General features: G+C 44.6%; 1 long non-coding RNA gene across 1 annotated transcript; it reads left to right on the top strand.

Annotated features, from left to right (window-relative positions):
* Positions 1 to 159: 159 nt before the first annotated feature.
* Positions 160 to 15,797, top strand: LOC123329948. Its single transcript, XR_006545579.2, has 3 exons — positions 160 to 290; positions 1,801 to 1,956; positions 14,710 to 15,797. It is a non-coding gene; the product is annotated as an uncharacterized LOC123329948 (long non-coding RNA).
* The last annotated feature ends 3,814 nt before the right edge of the window (positions 15,798 to 19,611 follow it).

Here is a 19,611-nt window from a genome sequence, read left to right on the forward strand (position 1 = left end):
CCCCCCGCAGGGATGCCGCGCGCCCCGCCCCGATCCCGGCCTGGAGAGGGGCGCGCCCGGCTGCCGCCGCCCGAGGGCGCCCTAGGGTCCCCGCGGGCACCGCACCCCCACCCTCCGACTCTGCAGCCCCCCGCCCCGCTCCCGCCGCTCCACCCGCGGGACCTTCCTTCCCCGCCTCCAGCCGGCGCCCCCAGCGCGTCCGGAGGCGCCACCCCCGCCTCCAGCGCGGTCCTAGCTCCTCCTCTCCCAATCCTGTCGCGGAGGGGTCGAGACTAGCCCAGAGAAGCAAGGTGGGTGGTAGGGTGCGGAGGCGGTGGGGCTGCGGGTCGCAGATCTCTTGGGACCACTCACAGCGCCGGGGGGCCACTCTGCGTTGCAGAAAAATGGAGGGCTCAGGAGGTGGACTCCGGGATGCGGCCCATCCCGGGAAAGGGTCGAGGACCCCACGGCTCGCCTATCCTCCCCGCCGGCCGGGTCAGCGGGCGGACCTGGCGGCGCCGGGCCCTGAGCTTCAGAAGAGGCGCCCAGGAGAGGGACAGAAAGATCGAGGGGTCCTCTGGTCCCTAAGCCTCCGGGCTGCCCCGCTTGCCGGCTAGCCGCATCCGTTAGCGGCTCTTTGTGACACACCTACACCACTTCACAGAGACGGTGAGAACAGGGTTTGAATTTCAGCTTTCTTGTCACAAGCCCCCTGTTCTTTTGACCTGGCTAAACCTGCTAGTCCATCAGACCATCCTTCCTCGCCCAGGTGAGCCTTCTCGGAAGCCACAACCCCATCCTTCACACCCCTTTCTCTGCATCCCCACATCCCACTTCGTACTCCTATAAAGCTGCTCTTAACACAGTGAGTTTTGACCAAGGTTACACTTATTTCCCTCTTCAGAGCTCCTTGAAGTCAGAAAAAACCCTGAACGCCATTGTAGCTATAAAGTGCACCCCAACTTGACACACATTATTTAAAACGAAAAATGCTTAAAGTTTATGTAAATATATATATAATTTTTATGTATTTATTTTTGACTGTGCCTGATCCTTGTTGCTGCATGGGCTTTTCTCTAGTTGCAGTGCGCAGGCTTCTCTTGTTGTGAAGCACAGGCTCTAGGGTGCCCAGGCTTCAGTAGTTGTAGTACATGGGCTCCGTGGTTGCAGCCTCCTGGCTCTAGAGCACAGGCTCAGCAGTTGTGGCACATGGGCTTCATTGCTCCGCAGCATGTCAGATCTTCCTGGATCAGGGATTGAACCTGTGTATCCTGCATTGGCAGGCGGATTCTCTACCACTGAGCCACCAGGGAAACCCTAAAAATGTTTAAAGTTTAAAATATATTGAGCATTTGCTTTATATTTAGTTTAAAAGTAGTGTTTACCATGTGTCAGGCATTATTCCAGGTACTTTACAAATATTTCCTAACTTACTACTTCTTAAAGTATGGCCACATGACCATCAGGGTTCCTCAATGCCCGAAGGGTCTCTTTGAGGTCCCTTTGCTAGCTATACATCAATGACAGGCTGCATCTACTTCCTACAGGTAAAACAAATCAGCATATCGTGATTGACTGAATGTGCAGATACAGATCCTAGGGGCTAGCTCTCTGATAATGAGCTAGATTTTAAAGAGATTTGCAAAAATATGGAACAATGTCACTGTCCTCAGCACTTGTTTATTTCTTTTGGAGCATAGTTAATGTTTATTGAAAAAATTCATGCTAACATGTGTCTGTTTTAAATTAATCAGTGTTTTTTAAAAACAGCTCAAATTTCTAGTTATAGTAGATATCAATAGATGTAACATTTTAACAAAGTCTCTTTAAGGTCTTCAACAGTTCCTAAGAGTCCCTGAGAGGAAAAAGTTTGAGAACTGCTGCCTTACTACTTCTTAAGAAGTATTATTATACTTTACAACAGAGGAAACTGAGACACAGAGAAGTCAAATCACTTGCCCGAGGTCAAACAAGCTGGTAAGTGTTAAAGCCGGGGTCAGATCTGTGCACAGCCTCCCAATAAAGTGGATCTATGATTTGTTGTTTAGTCACTAAATCTTGTCCGACTTTTTGTGAGTCCGTGGACTGTAGCTGCCAGGCTCCTCTGTCTATGGGATTTCCTAGGCAAGAACACTGGAGTGGGTTGCCATTTCCTTCTCCAGGGGATCTTCCCAACCCAGGGATTGAATTCAAGTCTTCTGAGTTAGCTGGGGAGAAGGCAATGGCACCCCACTCCAGTACTCTTGCCTGGAAAATCCCATGGATGGAGGAGCCTGGTAGGCTGCAGTCCATGGGGTCGCTAGGAGTCGGGAACGAGTGAGCAACTTCACTTTCACGTTTCACTTTCTTGCATTGGAGAAGGAAATGGCAACCCACTTCAGTATTCTTGCCTGGAGAATCCCAGGGACAGAGGAGCCTAGTGGGCTGCCGTCTATGGGGTTGCACAGAGTCGGACACAACTGAAGCGACTTAGCAGCGGCAGCAGCAGTGTTAGCTGGTGGATTCTTTACCATCTGCGCCACCTGGGAAGCTCTGATCTATGATTATCTCCACCCTAAATCAAGGACAGTGAGGAATAGGGAGGGACATTAACTTCCTCTAGCTACTGTAACAAATTGCCACAAACTTGACTTCAAACAATAGAAACATTCTCTGACAGTTGGGAAGCTGGAAATTTGAAGTCAAGGTGTGTTCCTCTGATGGCTCTAGAGGAGGATCCATCCTTGCCTCTTCCAGCTGCTGGCTTCCAAAAGTCGTGGCAGCATCACTCCAGTCTCTGCCTTGTCTTCACACGGCCTTCTCTGTAGGTCTGTCTTCTCTCTGTCTCTTAGAGGAACACTTATAGGACTTCCCTGGTGGTCTACTGGTTAAGACTCAGCATTTCTACTGCAGAGGGCAAGGGTTTGATCCCTAGTGGGGAACTAAGATCCCACCCACATGCTGCTCAGAGCTGCAAAAAAGAAAAAAATAGGAACAGTTGTCTTAGATTTAGGACCTACCCACACAACCCAGAATGATCTCATCTTGAGATCCTTAATCACATCTCTACAGACACTTTTAAAAATAAGGTCACATTTACAGGTTCTGAAGATTAGGACAGAAACATAGCTTGTTTTGTGGGGTGACGAGTGTCAGGAGGAATGGCACCATTCAACTTGCCACAGGAGGTTAGATAACTTGTTTAGGGTCCCACAGCTAGGAGGGACAGAGCTGAACCTGGTGTGCCCCCATGGTGAACTAAGGGATAAGTAATGGATGCTCAGACTGGGGCAACTTTGCCTTCCTCAAAGCAGGCAGCAAAGAACTTTGCTAGAGAAGCCACAGTGTCAGCCAGCAGCTTGAGCCTCAGGACCGGGACAGGAAAGGGATGGGCGAGTGGAGGAGATGGAAATGACTTTGCCACAACATGCCACAACTAAGACCCCAGGAAGGGAAAGGGGAGGCAGGAGTCCAGGATGACCTCCCCCCACCAGATGATGAGCCTGAGTTCTTCAGAGAATGTTTACAATCTTAAGTAGGGAGAGGCAGTTAAGCTCTGATGGTTAAGCTTCCAGTTCACTCTACATTCTAAGCTTGGTGCAGTCACTGACAGGGTGTGTGGCCTTGGGCAGGTCACATGACTCTTTGGGGCCTCAGCTTCCCACTCTGTAATATGGGGTCACAAAGGGTAATTGTGATTATTAAACAAATAAGCATGTGAGCCAGCCACACAAAGTTCTATAGAAAAACTAGATGAAGACGATGAAGATGAAAGAAACCTGGAGGCGAGAATTCCCTGCTGTCCAAAATTAGGACCCCATGCTTCCGCTGCAGGGGTCCAGGTTTGATTCCTGGTCAGGGAACAAAGATCCCAAAAGCTATGTGGCATGGCCAAAAAAAAAAAAAAAAAAAAGGAAACCTGGAGGAGATGTCTAGGTTGGGTGTAGACGTCTGGTTGACAGCGGGGACCTGGAGCTGAAACTCAGGACTAGAGCAGTTGATGTGGTAAGACCAATATTGACGTTCACTGATTCAATAAATACTTAGCTCTTAATAAATTGCCACGTTCACTGCTAAACCTGTGGGCTATGACAGTATCTGAGAGACAGGATTACTGCTCTTGTGGGAAACAGATGGTAAACAAGTAAAACCAAAAATAAACTAATTTCAGGTAGAACAAGAGAGGGCTGAGAAAGAGGAGGGGAATTAGCAAATTAGTGTGTTACAGGAACTAGATGTGCTAACACAAGTCAATTTCAAAAAAGAGTTCCAGACACCATATTGTCTCACCTACAAATATTTTAATATGTATTTCTAAAACAATGAAATTACAAATCTATAGTATCATGATCACACTTGAAAAAATTAATAATTTCTTCATATCAAGCATCCAATGTTTGAAATGTTGTTTTATGAGTTTATTTTTTAAGTTTGTTTAACTCAAGATCCAAATCATATCCACATATTCCAATTGGTTGATATGTCCCTTAGTCTCTTTAAATCCTCCTCCATCTCTTCTTTTTCCTCCTTGCCTTGAAATCAATTTGGTGATGAAACAGGATTGTTTGCCTTATAGAGATTCTCAGTCTAGATTCTAATCATTTTACCTCTGTAAAGCCCTTTAATATGTTTGTTCCATCTTTTCTTTAGACTGGTGTTGGCTTGAGAGGTTGATCTGATTTGAATTCAGTTTATCTGGTGGTAATGTGTTCTAGCATTTCCTTTTGTTAGGAAAGAGTCTTTTCTGTTTAGATGTAAACCACCTGCAGTGATACTGACCCTTTAATGTGTGCAATTCAGTAGTTTTTAGTATGTTCACAAAGCTGTGCAACCATTATGCTTGTGTGCTAAGTCACTTCAGTCGTGTCTGACTATTTGTGACCCTATGAACTGTAGCCCATCAGGCTCCTCTGTCCATGGGATTCTCCAGGCAAGAATACTGGAGGGAGTTGCCATGCCCTCCTCCAGGGGATCTTCCTGACCCAAGGATTGAACCAGTGTCTCTTACGTCTCCTGCATTGGCAGGCGGGTTCTTTATCACTAGTGCCACCTGGGAAGACCCATGACCACCCTGTAATCTCACATTTTCATTAACTGCCCCATAAAATCCTGTACCTATTAACAGTCAACCTCCATTCCCCTCTGCCCAAAGCCCCTGGTCACCACTAATCTGCTTTCTGGATCTATAGATTTGTCTATTCTGAACATTTCATATAAAGGAATCATATACTATGTGACCTCATGTCTGACTTCTTTCACTTAGCATCATGTTTTTCAAAAATATTTCTATTTGTTTATTTATTTGGCTGTGCTTGGTTTTGGTTACAACATGCGGGATCTTTGATCTTTGTTGTGGCATTTAGGATCTAATTCTCTGACCAGGGATTGAACCCAAACCCCCTGCATTGGGAGTGCAGAGTCTTAACCACTGGACCACCAGGGAAGTCCCTTTAACTCATTTAATCCCCACAAAAATTGTTTATTCCCATTTTACAGATGAAAAACTGAGACAAAGAATGATTCAGTGCCTCACCAAAGGTCATATAACAAACAAACCTACTGCATCAAATGTGAACTTGGACCCAGAATCAATTTCTGGTGCTCTCTTCCACCGCCTTCCCCCTGCTCCCCAACTTGCCCCATCCAATCCATGCTCAGCCTGCTGACTCACACTCAAACAGAGCACATTTGTTCCCTGGGCTTCACACACATGGGCTGTGGTCTTCTCTTATTCCCTCCGTATCATATGATTCCATTTATTCAGAATGTCCGGAATAGGCAAATGCACAGAAAGCAGGTTGGTGGTCGCAGGGCTGCCCCACCCGGCACACGAAAGGTGCTCACTCAATAGTTGTGAGCTTCCTGGTTGGATAAGGGCCTTTTCTCTTTTTCTGCCTACCCTCTTCTGGAGCCTGGTTTATCTCAGAGAAATGAGGAGTTCTGTTCCTATGAAGTGATCTGAAGAAAAGTATTATTTAACCACAGGCAAAACAACACAGAAGGTGGAAACAACCCAGGAGTCCACTGTGAGATGAATAAACAAAATGCAGTCCATCCATACAATGAGACAGGATTCCGCTATAAGAAGGAATGAAGCACCAACACAGGCTACGACACAGACAAACCTTAAAAACTGGAGGCTGGAGCCTTCCCTCACGGTCCAGCGGCTAAGACTCGGCTCTCCCAGTGCAGGGGGTCTGGGTTCGATTCCTGGTCAGGGAACTAGATCCTAAATGCCACGGTGAAGATCAAAGATCCCACATGCCACAACTAAGACCCAGCACAGCCAAATCAATAAACAAATGGAAATACATATTTTTGAAAAACATGATGCTAAGTGAAAGAAGTCAAACCTGAGGTTACATAATATATGATTCCTTTATATGAAATGTTCAGAATAGGCAAATCTATAGACCCAGAAAGGTTAGTGATGACTGTGGGCTTCAGGCAGAGGAGCATGGAGGGTGACTGTTAATAGGTACAGGATTTTATGGGGCAGTTCATGAAAATGTGAGATTAGAGAGTGGTCATGGGTACAAATTCGATCCCTGGTTGGGGAACTAAGACTCCACATGGCAAAAAAAAAAAAAAAAAACAGATCGGGGCTGGCACGTGGTAAGAGCTACGTTAATGTTAGCGGCTGCTCTTTATATTGTTGTTGTTACTATTACGTTTGCTGTTGCTGGCACCACTGAAGCATTTCATTCAGAACACTGACGCCGTGGAGTCAGCACTGTTCTCTTACTGTGGTGTTTGAAGCTACTAGAGGAATTAGAAATTAGGGCAACCAAGTCCCATCAATTGCACCTGCAACACATCTCAGAAATTCTTCGGCTTCCTCATCTCCCTCCTAGCACCCTAGCCCCACTTAATATTATTTCACCACCTGGAAGGCTACGGTAGGCTTCTAACTGAGTTTTCTGCTTCATCCCTTCTTCCTTCTAATCTTCTACTCAACAGTCAATATTTTTTTTTTTCTCCACTACATGGCATGTGGAATCTTCCTGACTAGGGATCAAACCTGTGCCCCCTGCAGTGGAAGCATGGAGTCTTAACCAAGGAATACAGGGGAAGTTGGCATTCAATAATCTTGATAAATACATACATTGTATCACACCAGGTATCAATGCCAAGTTATAATAAGCCCAAAGTCCTTCCCAAGGCTGACATAACTTTTATAGTCCATCTTCACCTCACACCTAAGCAACTCACTGTCTGAGCACCAGCCACCCTTCTGTTCCTTTAGTCCTATGTACATGGTTCATCTAGTCCAAACTCACATCCTTGGTGAGAGCATCCAAATGGCTGAGCTTGGATCATAGCCCATGATCAAGGGAAGTGAAGTTTAACCTTTTTTGTTCCTTTTTTTCCCTTAAGTTTAACTTTTTAAACTTCCATAGAAGGAATAAAACTCTGCTTTCATCAAAAATCACATAGGGATGGACAGCCCAAACTTAGAAAGCAAGTTCAGGTGCTGAGTGGGAGACAGCATATGACTTGTTGAGGAGGGCATGCAAATTTGAGTCAGAGCGGAATTGCTGGGAAATAATGGAAAGGTGATTAAAGGTCAGTCCACTGGAGGGTCTCTTTCTCCATCCACTCTACACACAGTACTCAACCTTCCCTCCCAATAACATGGAACAGCTATTCAAAGGTTATGGGCTGGGACTTCCCCAGTGGTCCAGTGGTTAAGACTTTGTGCTTCCAATGCAGGGGATGTGGGTTCTGTCCCTGGTCAGGGAACTAAGATTTCTCATGCCATGTGACAAAAAAAGTTAAAAAAAAAAAAAAAAAAGACTATGGGCTTGCTGATATATTCATGAATAAAATGATGTAATGTCTGTGATTTTTTGCTTTAAAATAACCCATTGGGAGGGTGGGATGGTTGGGAATGTGGAGAAGATGAACACTTGCCTTTTTGTTAATGATTGTTTAAGCTGGGTGATGGGTATATGGAACTCCATCATACTATTTTCTCTCCTATAATATTAGAACATTTTCATTACAAATTAAAAAAAATACAGACTGTGGGCTTGAGTGAATGACAAAATATTAGCTTTCCTGGGATGAGTTTTGCTTCAACTATGGGTAAAAGAAGAGAGACTTGATGCCACCAACAAGAATGGAAAATCTGGAGTGGGGAGAAGGGTGAGTGGGTGCTGGGAGCTCCCACAGTTAGCTGCATAAGGAAGAACTGAGCCAGAGGTTCCCGGAGCCAGTTGCCTGGGCACGTGGCAGAGAGAAGCAGTGATTATGTGCAAGGAGAAGTTACTGCTTCCTGGAAAATCAGGCCACCAGCTCCTGAGAAACCACACTAGGACTTGAGAGGGAACTTTGGGGCACTAGAGAATAGCTCCCTGTGCTGTTGCCATAGACTATCTAAAAGACTGAAAGTCTGTGCCCCTCAAATTCATATGTTGGAAACCTAACCCCACAATGTGATGATTTTAGGGGGAGGGGCCTCTGGGAGGTGATGAGGTCATGAGGATGGAGCCCTCATGCATTGGATTAGTGCTCTTATAAAAGAAAGAAATGCCTGCGGGCTTCCCTAGTGGCCCAGTGGTTGAGATGCCACCCTTCCACTTCAGGGGTCGTGAATTCAATCCCTGATCAAGAAATTAAGATTCCGCATGTTGCTAGCCTTGGCCGAAGTTTAAAAATAAATGAATAAAAATTTAAAAAATGACAGAAATTCCTCCTCTCTCCCACCATGTGAAAAGACAGAGGTCTATGAACCAGAAAGGGGGTTCTCACCAGACACCAAATCTAACAGTGCTTTGATCTTGGACTTTCAGCCTCCAGAAGTGGGAGAAATAAATTTTTGTCACTTATAAGTCACTCAGGCTTTGGTACATTTTCTGGCCTTCTTTATAAAAAATTGAGATGTAGTTAACATACAACGGGCTTCCCTGGTGTCTTTGATGGTAAAGAACCTGCCTTTAATGCAAGAGACCTGGGTTTGATCCCTCGGTGGAAAAGATCCCCAGGAGAGGGAAATGGCAACCCACTCCAGTATTCTTGACTGGAGAATCCCATGGACAGAGGAACCTGGTGCGCTACAGTTCATGGGGTCACAGAGAGTCAGACAGGAGCAACTAACACTTTAACATACAATATTGTATAAGTTTAAGGTATCAGTTCAGTTGCTCAGTCTTGTCTGACTCTTTGCAACCCCATGGACTGCAGCATGCCAGGCTTCTTTGTCCATCACCAGCTCCTGGAGCTTGCTGAAAGCTCAAACTCATGTCCATCGAGTCACTGATGCCACCCAACCATCTTATCCTCTATCGTTCCCTTCTCCTCCTGCCTTCAATCTTTCCCAGCATCAGGGTATTTTCCAAGGAGTCAGTTCTTTGCATCAGGTGGCCAATATTGGAGTTTCAGCTTTGGCATCAGTCCTTCCAATGAATATTCAAGACTGATTTCCTTTAGAATTAACTGGTTTGATCTTGCAGTCCAAAGGACTCTCAAGAGGCTTCTCCAACACCACAGTTGAAAAGCGCTCAGCTTTCTTTATGGTCCAACTCTCACATCCATACATGACTACTGGAAAAACCATAGCTTTGACTATACAGACCTTTGTTGGCAAAGTAATATCTCTGCTTTTTAATATGCTGTCTAGGTTGGTCATAGCTTTTCTTCCAAGGAGCAAGCATCTTTTAATTTCATGGCCGCAATCACCATTTGCAGTGATTTTGGAGCCCAAAAAATAAAGTCTGTCACTGTTTCCATTCTTTCCCCATCTATTTGCCATGAAGTGATGGGACTAGATGCCATAATCTTCCTTTCCTGAATGTTGAGTTTTAAGCCAACTTTTTCACTCTCCTCTTTCACTTTCATCAAGAGGCTCTTTAGTTCTTCTTCACTTTCTGCCATAAGGGTGGTGTCATCTGCGTTATCTGAAGTTATTGATATTTTGGCCAGCAATCTTGATTCCAGCTTGTGCTTCATCCAGTCTGGCATTTTGCATGATGTACTCTGCATATAAGTTAAATAAGCAGGGTGACAATATAAAGCCTTGACATACTCCTTTCCCAATTTGGAACCAGTCTGTTATTCCATGTCCAGTTCTAACTGTTGCTTCTTGACCTGCATACAGATTTCTCAGGAGGCAGGTCAGGTGGTTTGGTATTCCCATCTCTTGAAGAATTCTCCACAGTTTGTTGTGACCTACACAGTCAAAGACTTTGGCGTAGTCAATCAAGCAGAACTTAAAGTAAGATTAAGGTATACAGTGTGTTGATCTGATACCTTTATGTGTTGCCGTATGACTGTCACCATAGCATTAGCTGATCTATGAGTGTCTATGGGTCTTTTTGTTACAGCAGTTCGCACTGACTAAAACAGACCATTTTACAAAGACTTATTTTTCAGGAGTCCGAGTAGTCTTCTGCTTTACTTGCCCTGTCTCTTGGGCTCAGTTCCAAGGGTTGACATCCTGAAATAGCCTCAGATCCACTCTTCTACCCATGGCAGCCTTGACTTCCCAAAGATGCTAATCTGGATTCTTATTCCTCTTTCTCACCCTGTCCTCCTCCTCTTCCTTCTCCTTTTCCTCCTCATCCTTCTTTTTTTTTTTTCCTCATCCTTCTTTAATTTGATAGACTTGAGAACAGTTCTGATGTCATCATTGCATCTTTTTTAGTAATATTTTAAAAAAATATTTATTTTACTTATTTGGCTGCACCAGGTCTTAGTTGTGGGATCTTTGATCTTCCTTTCAGCATGCAGGATCTTTTTTTTTTTTTTTTAGTTGCATCATGTGGGATCTAGTTCCCTGACCAAGGATTGAACCCGGGCCCCCTGCATTGGAAGAGCAGAGTGTTAGCCACTAGACCATCAGGGAAGTCCCCTCCAGAAATGTCACAGGAGACTCATTCTGTTCTACTTAATAGTCACCCTCACTAAGTCAAAAACATTATATGGAAGATAATAGTGTCCCCAAACCCATCTTAGAAAACAGGAAGATCAAACCTTAGCAACACAATTGTTTGAAGTGCATTGGGCACGCTGTCTGAATTTCAATGTCTGTTTCACCTAAAGAGAGGTTGCTTGTAAATACTGGCTCTGTGCAGATTTTGTATTACAGTTATATTCATTTGGTAGCACTTCTCTGCTTTGAGGGTCCTCATCCACTTTTTTTTTTTTTTAAAGATTTTTTGGATGTGAACCATTTTTTAACTCTTTATTATGTTTGTTACAACACTGCTTTTGTTTTTATGTTTTTGTTCTTGTTTTTTTGGCATGTGGGTTCTTAGCTCCCCAACTAGGGATCAAATCCACACCCCCTGCATTGGAAGATAAAGTCTCAACCACTGGGTGGCCAAGGAAGTCCCAAGTGGTTGGGCTCTTAAAGAAAATGTTGAAAGAAAGCTATTTAAAATGTAAAAAAAAAAAAAGAAAAATCACCCATTGACTTTGTATGGGCTCCTTGAAAAGAATATGAATTAATGCTTTGTTGGAGGGTATAATACCAGGGAAGCAAGAGTCAGGGAAGAAGTAAAGTGAGGCTGAAAAGGAGGGAGACCAAGTTTAAGGTGGAATATTGCCAAAGTTGGTCCAGCTTTGCAAGAATGCTCAGCTGGTTGCTTAATCCAATGCGTGCTGAGGTGACCTTGGCGCTGCACAGGGCTCTGCCTTGGGTGCTGTTCATGCCGCAAAACCAAGTATCCAGGTGAGGGTGGGGAGGGTCCTGGTGGGATGAACGGACCTGGGGTTTCCACACCCACAATCCGGCCATTTACAAAATTATGTATTTAGTAGGATTCTTCCTATCCCATTTCCACTCCCAGGTAACTACTGTTGACAGTTTGACTCATGTTCTTTCTGATTTTTCTCCTGAGAACATGCATATATATATATATATAACACACATTTATTTTTTATGGAAGTGTGACAAACATATTAATATACAATTTGCTTTTTTCACTTCATGTTACCCTATAATCATCTTTCCAGCTCCAGCATATATACATATATCTTGTTTTATTTTTCTTTTTTAATAGATAATCCCTGCCTCCTTCTTTCAAATGATTGTATAGTTCTCTGTTTTATGAATGTACTGTAATTTACCTGATTATTTCTTCCCTTGATAGACATTCATGCCATTTCCTGCTTTAGGCTATTTTAAACAACCTTGCTGCGTAAGTTGACTTTTGGTTCTTTCATTTTTATGGGAAGTGAGTGGCCAAAATATGTCACATCCTTGTCTGCCCAGCACCTCTGTTCCTGCGTATAAATGATGCAGTGAAGCCACAGCTCACCCACTTGCAGACAGCCAGCCTCAGGCTGTGTTGCTGTTCTGGGGGCTGGGTCCAGGGGCGTAGGTTGTGAGTTGGGGCTTTGGTTGGGTGGTTCTGGGGAGAGTATGAGGATCTGGGAATTTGCTCTAGAGTGGGTGCTAGCAGGAACCAGGGATGACTCTACGATCGAGGCTCTTAATATATCTCATCTATATGGGGGGACAGACTGGTGAGAAGCTGAGGCTGTAACTGGTGCAGAAGCAGCTGTCACTCATATTCGCCAGGAGAGGGTTGGATCTGGTGTTCTGTGGCTTGGACCACATTCATGTCTTGTCTTGTTCCATCATCATCCCAGAGTGGCCTTGGCTGATGCTCTTGTTCTGTGAAATCGTTATCTCAGTGGGAGAGCAGCAAGGCCAGCTGATGCCAGGTCAGCAGGTGGGTGTCCAGCACTGCTCCCTCTTTGTCAAAGCTGCAAAGGTTGTTTGGTATTCAAGATGGAAGTAGATAGCTGCACAGTTGCTCAGTCATATCAATCCTTGCGACCCTATGGACTGTAGCCCGCCAGGCTCCTCTGTCCATGGGATTTTCCAGGCAAGAATACTGGAGTGGGTTGCCATTTCCTTCTCCAGGGGATCTTCCTGACCCAGGGATTGAACCCACCTCTCTTGCGTCTCCTGCATTGGCAGGCAGATTCTTTACCACTAGCGCCACCTGGGAAGCCCCAGAAGTAGGATCTAGGGAAAAACAAAACTGGACCCTGACCAACTTTGGAACCTGACCTAACCTCAAAGGCATTATCTCTCTTGACTGTCCTTTGTACCTGAACCTGGCTGTTTCTGGACCACACCTTGGACAGCTGAAAATTCTTCCTTGTTTTAAACATATTTTTAATATTTATTTTATTTATTTGGCTGCACTGGATCTTAGTCATGGTATGCAAGATTTTCAGTCTTCGTTGCGGTATGTGAAGTTGTAGTTGTGGTATGTAAGATCTAGTTCCCTGACCAGGGATCGAATCTGGGCCCCTGCATTAGGAGCACAGACTATTCCGGGAAGTCCCCCTTGCTTGTTTTAAATAGCTTATTGAGATATAGTTCATATGCCATAAAGTCCACACATTTAAAGGGTACGGTTCAGTGACATCAGTATGTTCACAGATACGTGCACCCGTCACTACTATCTAGTCCTGAGTCTTTTTATTTTTTTTTTTGGCTGTACCCCATGGCTTACAGGATCTTAAGTTCTCCAACCAGAAATCGAATCTGGGCTCGGGCAGAGAAAGTGCTGAGTCCTCATCACTGGACTGCCAGGGAATTCCCAGAATATTTTCATTGCTCCAAACAGAAGCCCCTACCAGGTGAGAAAAGAGTGGGTGAGGGATAAACTGAGAGATTGGGATTGACATATACACACTCATTGTTGTTTAGTCACTAAGTCCTGTCTGACTCTGTGTGACCCCATGGACTGCAGCACGCCAGGCTCCTCTGTCCTCCATTTTCTCCCAGAGTTTGCTCAGATTCATGTCCATTGAGTCAATGATGCTATCTAACCATCTCATCCTCTACTGCCCTCTTCTCCTTTTGCCTTCAATCTTTCCCAGCATCAGGGTCTTTTCCAGTGAGTTGGGTCTTTGCATGGTGGCCAAAGTATTGGGGCTTCAACTTCAGCATCTGTCCTTCTAATGAATATTCAGGGTTCATTTCCTTTGGGATTGACTGGTCATATACACACACTACTATATATAAAAGAGATAACTAGGGGGATTTGCCTGGCAATCCAATGGTTAAGAAGATTCCATGCTTCCAATTCTGGGGGCACAGGTTCAACTTCTGGATGGGGAACTAAGATCCCACATGCTGTGGGGTGCTTCCAAAAAAAAAAAAATAGGCAAGTAATAAGGACCTACTGTAAAGCACAGGGAACTCTACTCAGTCCTCTGTAGTGACTTACATGAGAAAAGAATCTAAAAAAGAGTGGATATATGTGTAACTGGTTCACTTTGCTGTACAGAAGAAACTACACAAGGTAAATCAACTATACTCAAAAAAACAAAAAAAAACCAAGCCCCATTAGCAGTCACTCCCCGTTTCCTCCTTACTTCTACTATAGCCTAAGGAAACCACTAATTACTCTGTCTTTATGGACTTGCCTGTTTTGGACATTTTATTTAAGTAGAATCATACAATGCATAACCCTTTTGTGACTGACTTCTTTGACTTAGTTTACTGTCGTCAAGGTCCACCTTGTTGTAGCTTGAATCAGTACTCTATTCCTTTTAATGGCTGAATAATAGTCTGTCATAGGGATAGACCATGTTTTCTCTATTCATTTACCCATCAGTGAACTTTTGGGTAAATTGGACTTTCCCTATTATCTGCTTGTGGTAAAAGTAGTGCTTTCCTTCTGGAAGCTCAGGTGCCTAAGTTATCCACTGCTGTGTAACAGGTTGTCCCAAAACTAAGCAGCTTAAAACAACAGTAATCATTATCTTTCACCCTTTTTGCAGATCTGGAATTCTGGAGCAGTTTGGCTGAGCAGTCCTGATATGGGATCTCTCAGGAGACTGCAGTCAAGATATCAGCAGGGGCTGCAACATTATCTGAATGCTTGACTGGGGCTGGAGGAGCCACTTCCAAGATGGTGCCCTCACGTGGCTATCAATAAGAGGCCTGAGTTTCTCTCCCCTGTGGGACTGTCTCCCAGAGCTGCTTGAGTGTCTGTATGACATGGTAGCTGGCTTCCCTCAGAGAAGTGTCAAGAGAACACTGAAGCAACAATTCCTTTTATGACCTAGCTTCAGAAGTCATAGTCATCTCTGCCACATTCTCTTAGAGGTCAGTCACTAAGTTCTGCCTCTCATTCCAGAGGAGGGCAATTAGGCTCCAATTTTTTTTTTTTTTTTTTGGCTGCTGTAGCATATGGGAATCAAACCCATGGCCCCTGCAGTGGAAGCGTGGAGCCCCAACCACTGGACCACCAGGGAATTCTCTAGATTCCACCTTTTAAAGGTGGGAAGATCACAGAACTCCTGGATATATTTTGAAACCATCACAACAGGCAATGATAGAGCTGAGGAGTCAAACAAGATTGTGAGACAAAGGCATAGATTATCAACAGTAGAAAGATATTAATCCACTTAGGACTAGAGAAAGGAAGGGAGGAAGTAGGACTATCAGAGCCCAGGAGCCAGGACCATCCAGTAGAAACTGGACTTTCAGAGGATCTGGAGCCTCGAACGTGCAGTCACTGGCAGAGATGCTTCCCAAAGCAGCAAGGGAGACAAATGCTCTGGCTTCTTCCTTCCTCTGCCCTCCAATCTTCCACAAGTGCCTGCGACTGGCTGAACCTACCAGGAAGCAGAGTGAAAGGGAGCCTGGGAAACAGATTTCCTTGTGATACAAAGGTGGGCAGAGAGGGCCAGGATGGGTGTGAGATGAAGGTCCTAGCACGGCATCTCCCAGGACGGCTTATTTGATTAGGTGGTGACATTATGGTTAAACTTGTCTTGAATTTTCACTTTTATATCAACATTGTTCTTCATAAAGTAACATTTACAAACTGAAAATGAAAAAAAGAAAAGAAAAATGAAGAAAATTCTCTAGTCTCCTTTACTCTTCTCTACTTTTTAAGAGAGAACTTCAGTGGGACCAGAAGGGAAGGCGAATGTTAATACCCAAACAGCAGAAAGCTGATCTAGCCTTTCTGGGGAAGCAGCCTTTGTTATTCCCTTTAAAACCTGTCAGCATCTGAGAACTGACTATGCAACGGATGCAAATGCCTCATCAGTGTCTAACCTAGTTTCCTGGTTTCTGCCATAACAAGCTTCTGATTCCCAGAAAAAATAATTGATCTTGTCCTCTCCAGGTATATACCCAAGAGAATTGAAAAATCTATATCCATTAAGAATATGTACGGAAATGTTCATAGCAACGTTCCTAATAATAGCCCCAAAGTAGAAACAACCCAAAGTCTATCAGGGGGTGAATGGCTAAACAAAATATGGTCAGGGGGAATGGGGAATGGGATATGACTGCTAATGGGTCAGGATTTCTTTTAGGGGTGATGAAGTGTTTTGAAACTAGACAGTGGTGATGGTTGAACAACTCTGTGGGTGACAAGTCCTGAGAACTTGTAGGTCTTTGAATTCATTTGTTTTCAAATCCTGAAATATTGTTGAAAGATACCTGATGACCAATTATGCATGCGTGCATGGGTGCTAAGTTGCTTCAGTTTTGTCTGACTCTTTGCGATCTCATGGACTGTAGCCCGCCAGGCTCCTCTGTCCATGGGAATCTCTAAGCAAGAATACTGGAGTGTGTTGCCATGCCCTCCTCCAGGAGATCTTCCTGACCCAGGGATCAAACTTTTATCTCTTACATCTCCTGCATTGGCAAGCGGGTTCATTGGCAGGCAGGTTCTTTATGGCTAGGGCCACTTGGGAAGCTCGAGTAATTATGACAAGGATGCTGAAAAGAAAAACCTGGGCAAAGAAGAAAATATCCCAAGTTTATAAAAATATACCAGATTATATAGTATTGTGATTAGAGTTACTTTTGTCTCTTTTCCAATTTTTAGACAGCCCTGTTACTTTTATAATATAAAAATTTATAGATGACTTCTGGTGTCGTCTTTGGCTTGGCCCACCACGTTTTCAAAAACTGGAGTTGAATGTATTTATTTTATTTGCTACACTGAGTCTTAGTTGTGTCATGTAGGATTCTCAGTTGCGGCAGGTGGGATCTAATTCTCTGACTGGGAATCGAACCTGTGCCCTGTACATAGAAAGCTTGGAGTCTTAGCCACTGGACCACCAGGGCAGTCCCCTGAATGTATTCAGATACAGAATCTATGCTCCAGTTTGCCACAGTCCTTCCTACTCCTTATTGCCTTAAGCTGGTGCCATCTCTCATATAAACTGCCTGATCCCTAAAGTGAGTCCCTTGACTTACATAATAAAACTCCCATAATATACAATTCACTGTGGTCCAGTGATATAATAAATATCCACATTTTAAATCCCTGACAAGTGGGGTTAGAATGTTATTGAATCAGTTTGAAAATGAAAATTAATATTTAATGTCTAGATAAAAACAAAATTGTTCTTCAAACTTTTCTACAGAGCTGGGTTGCTTGGGAAGTCAAAAAGATGATATTCACCAGTTTAATTCAGTTTAATAGGAAACCTCTGATGATATTATAAGCAAAAAGAGATTTATTATAGGGAAACTGTTGTCGTTGTTATTTAGTCGCTAAGTCGTCGTGTCTGACTCTTTTGTGACCCCTTGGACTGCAGCCCATCAGGCTTCTCTGTCCATGGGGTTTCCCAGGCAAGAATACTGGAGTGGGTAAGACATTTTCTTCTCCAGGGGATCTTCCTGACCCAGGGACCGAACCAGCGTCTCCTGCATTGGTAGGCAGATTCTTTACCACTGAGACACCAGGGAAGCCCACTATAGGGAAATAGAGGCTTCCAAATGGATTGGTGAAGCTGGGAGAGCAGGCTCTAGGCTGAGCCTCCTTCCAGTGATGGCTGCCAGGATGACACTACAGAACTGACCTGCCAAGAGAAGCAGGGCCCTTGCCAGTCTGCAAGGTGCGGAATCAGGGGACCATTATTAGAACTCTTGAGTTCAATAACATATCATCATAGCCAGGAAACTTCCATCATCACCCTAATTGTACCTATTTCTTGACACCTGCCCAGGAAACTGGATATTGGGCCACTACTGCCCCCTATTGCCTGTTAGTCTTTGAAGAAATAATTCCCCAAACATGCACAGCACATAGCATCATCTGATTTTCATGATAACTTTACCAGATGAGCAAAGAGTGTGGTGTCATATTTTTTACAGACAGGGAAATTAAGGTTCAGAGAGGTGATGGAACATAAATAAGGTCACACAGCTATGTGCAAAGCTGGAGTAACAACCCAGATCTCCTCATGCTCAGGCCAGTTCAGTGAACTTGCTATGTCAACTACCATGTCATGGGTGAGGTTTTTTGGTGGGGCTTCCCTGGTGGCTCAGAGGGTAAAGCGTCTGCCTGCAATGCAGGAGACCTGGGTTCGATCGCTGGGTCAGGAAGAACCCCTGGAGAAGTAAATGGCACCCCACTCCAGTACTCTTGCCTGGAAAATCCCATGGACAAAAATCCCATGGACAGAGAAGCCTGGTAGACTACAGTCCATGGGATCGCAAAGAGTTGGACACGGCTGACCGACTTCACTTTCTTTATGGTAGGGCCTGAGAGCACAGAACACTAGCACAGGTATGCCAAGACTAGTGCCTCGGGAGTGACAGACTGGTAAATGACTGTAACTCTAAGCACAGAGGAAGGAGCTAGTATTGTGCAGGAGGAAGTCTAGAGCTGACATTTGAGTTGGGTTTTGAGGGATGTGTAGGAGTACCTCAGGAGGCAAAGGGTGGGGGAAAAATTGTCTTAGTAGCTGGCAATATTTAAGGGGGTGCAGGGTGTCAGCAAGACTTTTGGGGAGGTGAGAGACTTCTAATTTAGGAGGATGTGGAGAAGGCAATGGCACCCCACTCCAGTACTCTTGCCTGGAGAATCCCATGGACAGAGGAGCCTGGTAGGCTGCAGTCCATGGGGTCGCTAAGAGTCGGACACGACTGAGCGACTTCACTTTCACTTTTCACTTTCATGCATTGGAGAAGGAAACGGCAACCCACTCCAGTGTTCTTGCCTGGAGAATCCCAGGAACGGCGGAGCCTGTTGGGCTGCCGTCTATGGGGTCGCACAGAGTCGGACACGACTGAAGCGACTTAGCAGCAGCAGCAGCCAAGGTAAAGTTTTTTGTGTGTATGTGGTTGTATTATAGACATACAGTAAAGCAAAAAATATGGAGCACTACTCAAGTATATAGCTTGAGCTTTTAAAAAAAGCATATGTAAACACTCGTGTATCCATCATTTAGTGACGATATAATATTTCCAATATCGCAGAAGTTTCCCTCGTTCCCCTTCCCAATCTATACGCACCCCCGTCTTTTCCCCGGTTTTGTTTGTTTGTTTTGAACATAAAAGTTCAAACCCTTTGGCTTCAGCCCCATCTCCTCCTTATACTCCTATTGCTACCTCCAAATCTTCCGCTGTCTTTATGGATAATCCTAAGAGTGTCTCGCACGAGGCAGAGGAGGTTTCTTGATATTATCGCTTTCTATTGGAGAAGGAAATGGCAACTCACTCCAGTATTCTTGCCTGGAGAATCCCAGGGACAGAGAAGCCTAGTGGGCTGCGGTCTATGGGGTCGCACAGAGTCGGACACGACTGAAGCAACTTAGCAGCAGCAGCATGGCCCACGGAAATTTAGGCAGTACATGAATGGAACTAGTGACGGAGACGATGGTTTCTGGTCCTTCTGAGCCACCGTCCAGGCTCGAGACGCGCGGAGT

The sequence above is a fragment of the Bubalus bubalis genome, chromosome 17, assembly GCF_019923935.1.
Source record: "Bubalus bubalis isolate 160015118507 breed Murrah chromosome 17, NDDB_SH_1, whole genome shotgun sequence".
Taxonomy (NCBI): Eukaryota; Metazoa; Chordata; class Mammalia; order Artiodactyla; family Bovidae; genus Bubalus; species Bubalus bubalis.